The following is a 7,662-nucleotide window of genomic DNA, read 5'->3' on the forward strand; positions in this document are numbered from 1 at the left end:
GCTGCCCCCTGTCACTCACAGAGCAGGGCCGATCAGGGGGTTGGTGTGCTGCACCCTGTCAAACACAGAGCCGCAGGGCAATCAGGGGATTGGGGAGCTCCCCCCTATCAGGCACAGAGCAGGGCAGATCAGGGGGTTGGGGTGCCTTCCCCTGTCACGAACAGAGCAGGGCGGATAGGGAGGTTGTGGCCCCGCCCCCTGTCACACACAGAGCTGCAGGGCGATCAGGGGGTTTGGGCGCTGCCCCCTGTCACGCTGATCCCGGTGCTGGGAGGCATATTAACCTTTTACTATATAGGATAGAGGCCTGGGGGCCGGCTGGTTTGCCCTGAAGGGTGTCCTGGATCAGGGTGGGGGTCCCCAGTGGGGTGCCTGGCCAGCCTGGATGAGGGGATGATGGCTGTTTGCAGCTGGTCACACACCCTTCAGGTTTACATTCATCAGAACAAACTGATGAATGTAATAGAATCACGGGCATGGAAAGGGAGCAGACTGACAATTTCGGGAGGAAGGGGTTGTGTGGGTTGCAGGAAGAGACTGGACAAAGAGCTTAGACCTATAGATGAAGTCAGTGTGGGGTGAGGGGGAAGGCCTGGAGAAGGGTGGGAACCAGGTGGAGGGGAGCTATGGGGGGAAAAAAGAGGAACATCTGTAATAATATGAACAATAAAAATTTAAAGGTTAAACAAAAAAGAAACAAAGAGAGAGGACCAAAATAAGTAAAACCAGAAAAGTGGAGAAGTAACCAACGACACCACAGAAATACAAAGGATTGTAAGAAAATACTATGAACAACTATATGCCAACAAGCTGGACAATGTGGATGAAATGGACAAATTCCTAGAAAAATACAATCTCCTAAAACTAAATTAAAAGGAATCAGAAAACCTGAAGAGGCCAATAACAACTGATGAAATAGAAGCAGTAATAAAAAACTCACAACAGCCCTAACCGGTTTGGCTCAGTGGATAGAGCATGGGCCAGTGGACTGAAGGGTCCCAGGTTCGATTCCAGTCAAGGGCATATACCATGATTTTGGGCACATCCCCAGTAGGGGGTGTGCATAAGGCATGGATTGATGTTTCTCTCATCAATGTTTCTAACTCTCTGCAAAGAATCAATAAAACATATTAAAAAAAAACACACCAAAAAACCTCCCAGCAAACAAAAGCCTAGGTCTGGATGGCTTCACAGGGGACTTTCACCAAACATTCAAAGAAGAACTAACACCTTTACTCCTCAAACTATTTCAGAAAATTCAAGAGGAAGCAACACTTCTAAACTCTTTTTATGAGGCCAGCATTATTCTAATTCCAAAAGCAGATAAAGACACTACAAAGAAAGAGAATTACAGGCCAATATCCCTCATGAACATAGATGCTAAAATCCTCCACAAAATATTACCAAATCGCATCCAGCAATATCTTAAAAAGAACATACACCATGACCAACTGGGATTTATTCCAGGCTGGTACAATATTCCCAAATCAATAAATGTGATACATCACATAAACAAATTGAAAGACAAAACTCACATGATCATATTAATAGACACAGAAAAGGCAATTGACAAAATCCAACATCCAGTTTTGGTAAAAAGTCTCAGCAAAGTGGGAATATAGAGAGCATATCAACATGATAAAGGCCATATATGACAAACTTATAGCCAACATCATAGTGAATGAACAAAAATAAATTGTTTTACGATCAAAGCTTGGTTCAAACTGACCTGGAAAAAGACAGGGATGTCCACTTCCACTACTCTTATTCAACATAGTACTGGAAGTCCTAGGCATAGCTTTCAGACAAGTAGAAGAAATAAAAAGCATCCAAGTTACAAAGGAGTTAGTATAACTCTCATTACTCATAGAAGACATGATACTGTACACAGAAAACCCAAAAGCAGTGCTTCTCAACTTTCCTAATGCTGAGACCCTTTAATACAGTTCCTCATGTTGTAGTGACCCCCAACCATAAAATTATTTTTGTTGCTACTTCATAACTAATTTTGCTACTGTTATGAATCATAACGTACATATCTGATATGCAGGATGTATTTTCATTGTTACAAATTGAACATAATTAAAGCATACTGACACTGGGGTGGTGGGGCTTGTCCTGGGGGCAGGGTGGGATGTCAATAGGGGAAAAAGAAGATATATGGAGCCGAAACTGGTTTGGCTCAGTGGACAGAGCGTCGGCCTGCGGACTGAAAGGTCCCAGGTTTGATTCTGGTCAAGGGCATGTACCTGGGTTGCGGGCACATCCTCAGTGGGAGATGTGCAGGAGGCAGCTGATCGATGTTTCTAACTCTCTATCTCTCTCCCTTCCTCTCTGTAAAAAAATCAATAAAATATATATATATAAAAAAATAAGATATAGGGAGTATGTTAAACAATTAAAAAAAAAAGAAAGAAAATGGTGCACACACACACACACAAAGGATTATTATTGTATTATTCAGCCATTAGAAAAAGAAATTCTGCCACTTGTAACAACCTGGATCTTGAGGGCAGGATGCTTTGTGAAATAAGTCAGAAAAACAGAAATGCCACGTGTTCTCACTTATCTGTGGAACCTTTAAAAAAGCACCTCCATAGATACAGAGCACAGACTGATGGTTGCTAGAGGTTCCAAGAGTGGTGTACAGGGTGCGCTGAGGGTCAAATGGATGATGGGTGTCAAAAGGTACAAACTTCCAGTTGTAAAATAAGTAATGGAAATGCAGCTTACAGCATGGTATCTGCAGTTCTTAATATATATTTCAGATTTGAAATTTGCTAAGAGTAAATCTTAGAAGTTCTCTTTACAAGAAAAAAATATTCTGTAACTATGTATGATGACAGATGCTAACTAGACTTATTGTGATCACGTCACAATACATACAAATATCAAATCATTATGCTGTACACCTTAAACTAATATGTTATATGTCAATTGTAACTTAATGGAAAATAAAATCTTCTATAAAAAAAAAGATTACAGTGGATTTGAAAAACTGTAATCACCTAGTGATGTCACACCCATCACAATGTCATAGGGAAATGCATTACTCAGATGTTTATGATGACGCTGGTGTAAACAAGCTTGTGCTGCCAGTCCTATGAAAGTCCAGCACACACAGTTACGGTCACTACATGGAATACTTGCTGATGAGAAACTGGTTTATGCATTTGCTACACTATCCTTTATCTTAGTGTGCATTCTACTTAGTGAAAGAAAACTTTGCTGTGAAACAGTATGCTGTTTATGCAGTCAGCAGCCTCAAAGGTCTTGTGTTGACTGTGCCTTCTGATTGAATCATTGCCTCCTGTGCTGTTTTGTGTAAATTTCCTGGCCTAAGTGTACAGTGTGATAAAGTCTACAGTCTTGCACAGTAACGTCCTAGGCCTTCATATTCACTCACCAATCACTGACTCCTGCAGAGCAGCCTCCAGTCCTGGAGCCCATTCAGGGTCAGTGCCCCACACGGATGTACCATTTTCTACCTTGCACACCACACTTTTACTGCACCTTTTCATAAATGCTTCCTACCATTGCATCACAATTGCCTAAAGTATTCAGTACAGTAGCATGTTGTACAGGTTTGTTGCCTAGAACCCACAGGCTACACCATATGGCCTAGGTGTGTAGCTGGCTACACCATGCAGGTTTGTAAGAGAACTGAAAACAACAAAACTGCCCCAAGATGTCCTCCCCAGGTTCAGGGGTGCAGGACTGTATGTAACTGCAGTTTCACCTCTCCCAGGAGTAAAATTTTAACCCAGTCACTCTGCAACTTGCTGTTCAACACTAATCTGTCTAAAGACTCCTGCTGTTCCTTCCCCTTAAGGAAGGGTGACCTTGCCTGAAGCAATCCCCTCTTTTCTTTTACTAATAAGCCTCTCAAAGCCACTTCCTTTCTGCCTATTGTAAACGCCTTCCATTGTGAACAGCTGCTCTGAGATTATATTTACTGGATGGGACGGGGACGGGAAATCCACCAGTTAACCTTCCAGTTTATTCAGTTGAATTTTGTTTTTAACAGTTTGAAAAGCACCACAATACAAATAGCTGATAAGATGCTGTGTCCCAGAGAAGGGAAGATGGCGGTTAGGATTCCGGGGACAGACTGGAAATGCAGGCATTTGCTGCAGAGCTAGGCCTGGGGGACAGCGGGTGGACTTGAGAGCCTGCTCCACAAACATCAAAACTCAGGAGAAAACGGGGTCCTTCTGGGGAGAAAGGAGGGACAGGGGCCCCACAAGGCCACAGCTCCTCCCATGCACGAACCGCGGGGACCGAGTCACCATTGTCCCCAGTGACCCTCCACGTGGTCACCGCACCGACTGCGGAGCCGCGGGGATGAGGGTGCAGAGCTGCCCAGACACGCTCCGCAGCCCAAGGCCCTGCCGCGGGGACACACTGGACGCCCGGGTCCCGGCTGGGCCCCACCCTGCGAGCCCGAGGGGCCTGCAGTTTCAGCGGAGCCCCCGGCGCCTCGGGTCCGCAGGCTCCGGACCTGACCGTGGAGAGACGGCCCCGCCACGGCGGCTCCACCCGCCCCTCCTCCCCGACCCCGCGCCCGGCCGCACACTCACCATTTCTAGTTCCTGGGCCTCGCCGAGTCCCGCCTGCAGCTCCCACCACCTTACAGATCATCCCCTCATCCAGGCTGGCCAGTCAACCCAGTGGGAACCCCCACGCTGAAGGGGGTGTGACCAGCTGCAAACAGCCATCATCCCCTCATCCAGGCTGGCCAGTCAACCCAGTGGGAACCCCCACGCTGAAGGGGGTGTGACCAGCTGCAAACAGCCATCATCCCCTCATCCAGGCTGGCCAGTCAACCCAGTGGGAACCCCCACGCTGAAGGGGGTGTGACCAGCTGCAAACAGCCATCATCCCCTCATCCAGGCTGGCCAGTCAACCCAGTGGGAACCCCCACGCTGAAGGGGGTGTGACCAGCTGCAAACAGCCATCATCCCCTCATCCAGGCTGGCCAGTCAACCCAGTGGGAACCCCCACGCTGAAGGGGGTGTGACCAGCTGCAAACAGCCATCATCCCCTCATCCAGGCTGGCCAGTCAACCCAGTGGGAACCCCCACGCTGAAGGGGGTGTGACCAGCTGCAAACAGCCATCATCCCCTCATCCAGGCTGGCCAGTCAACCCAGTGGGAACCCCCACGCTGAAGGGGGTGTGACCAGCTGCAAACAGCCATCATCCCCTCATCCAGGCTGGCCAGTCAACCCAGTGGGAACCCCCACGCTGAAGGGGGTGTGACCAGCTGCAAACAGCCATCATCCCCTCATCCAGGCTGGCCAGTCAACCCAGTGGGAACCCCCACGCTGAAGGGGGTGTGACCAGCTGCAAACAGCCATCATCCCCTCATCCAGGCTGGCCAGTCAACCCAGTGGGAACCCCCACGCTGAAGGGGGTGTGACCAGCTGCAAACAGCCATCATCCCCTCATCCAGGCTGGCCAGTCAACCCAGTGGGAACCCCCACGCTGAAGGGGGTGTGACCAGCTGCAAACAGCCATCATCCCCTCATCCAGGCTGGCCAGTCAACCCAGTGGGAACCCCCACGCTGAAGGGGGTGTGACCAGCTGCAAACAGCCATCATCCCCTCATCCAGGCTGGCCAGTCAACCCAGTGGGAACCCCCACGCTGAAGGGGGTGTGACCAGCTGCAAACAGCCATCATCCCCTCATCCAGGCTGGCCAGTCAACCCAGTGGGAACCCCCACGCTGAAGGGGGTGTGACCAGCTGCAAACAGCCATCATCCCCTCATCCAGGCTGGCCAGTCAACCCAGTGGGAACCCCCACGCTGAAGGGGGTGTGACCAGCTGCAAACAGCCATCATCCCCTCATCCAGGCTGGCCAGTCAACCCAGTGGGAACCCCCACGCTGAAGGGGGTGTGACCAGCTGCAAACAGCCATCATCCCCTCATCCAGGCTGGCCAGTCAACCCAGTGGGAACCCCCACGCTGAAGGGGGTGTGACCAGCTGCAAACAGCCATCATCCCCTCATCCAGGCTGGCCAGTCAACCCAGTGGGAACCCCCACGCTGAAGGGGGTGTGACCAGCTGCAAACAGCCATCATCCCCTCATCCAGGCTGGCCAGTCAACCCAGTGGGAACCCCCACGCTGAAGGGGGTGTGACCAGCTGCAAACAGCCATCATCCCCTCATCCAGGCTGGCCAGTCAACCCAGTGGGAACCCCCACGCTGAAGGGGGTGTGACCAGCTGCAAACAGCCATCATCCCCTCATCCAGGCTGGCCAGTCAACCCAGTGGGAACCCCCACGCTGAAGGGGGTGTGACCAGCTGCAAACAGCCATCATCCCCTCATCCAGGCTGGCCAGTCAACCCAGTGGGAACCCCCACGCTGAAGGGGGTGTGACCAGCTGCAAACAGCCATCATCCCCTCATCCAGGCTGGCCAGTCAACCCAGTGGGAACCCCCACGCTGAAGGGGGTGTGACCAGCTGCAAACAGCCATCATCCCCTCATCCAGGCTGGCCAGTCAACCCAGTGGGAACCCCCACGCTGAAGGGGGTGTGACCAGCTGCAAACAGCCATCATCCCCTCATCCAGGCTGGCCAGTCAACCCAGTGGGAACCCCCACGCTGAAGGGGGTGTGACCAGCTGCAAACAGCCATCATCCCCTCATCCAGGCTGGCCAGTCAACCCAGTGGGAACCCCCACGCTGAAGGGGGTGTGACCAGCTGCAAACAGCCATCATCCCCTCATCCAGGCTGGCCAGTCAACCCAGTGGGAACCCCCACGCTGAAGGGGGTGTGACCAGCTGCAAACAGCCATCATCCCCTCATCCAGGCTGGCCAGTCAACCCAGTGGGAACCCCCACGCTGAAGGGGGTGTGACCAGCTGCAAACAGCCATCATCCCCTCATCCAGGCTGGCCAGTCAACCCAGTGGGAACCCCCACGCTGAAGGGGGTGTGACCAGCTGCAAACAGCCATCATCCCCTCATCCAGGCTGGCCAGTCAACCCAGTGGGAACCCCCACGCTGAAGGGGGTGTGACCAGCTGCAAACAGCCATCATCCCCTCATCCAGGCTGGTCAGGCACCCAAGCGGGACCCCCACCCTGATCCAGGACACCCTTCAGGGCAAACCAGTTGGCCCACACCCGTGCACCAGGCCTCTATCCTATATAGTAAAATGGTAATATGCCTCCCAGCACCAGGATCAGCGGAGCCGTGAAGCCTCCTAGCACCGGGATCAGCTGAACAGCGAGGCCTCAGTGCCCCTGTGTCAAGCAGAGCAATGAGGCCTCCCAGCACCGGGATCAGCGGAGCAGCGAGGCCTTACTGCCCCGGTGTCAAACGGAGCTGCGAGGCCTCCCAGCACTGGGATCAGCGGAGCCGCAAGGCCTCCTGGCCCCTGGAGCAGCATGACAAGGGGCAGCGCCCAAACTCCCTAATTGCCCTGTGGCTCTGTGTGTGACATGGGGTGGGACCACAACCTCCCTATCCGCCCTGCTCTGTTCATGACAGGGGGCGGCACCCCAACTCCCCAATCGGCCCTGCTCTGAGCCCCACCAGGGGCTGCACCTAGGGATTGGGCCTGCCCTCTGCCACCCGGGAGCAGGCCTAAGCCAGCAGGTCGTTATCTCCCGAGGGGTCCCAGACTGCGAGAGGGCACAGGCCGGGCTGAGGGCCCCCC

This window comes from Myotis brandtii, unplaced genomic scaffold (assembly GCF_000412655.1).
Source record: "Myotis brandtii unplaced genomic scaffold, ASM41265v1 scaffold1012, whole genome shotgun sequence".
NCBI classification, from domain to species: domain Eukaryota; kingdom Metazoa; phylum Chordata; class Mammalia; order Chiroptera; family Vespertilionidae; genus Myotis; species Myotis brandtii.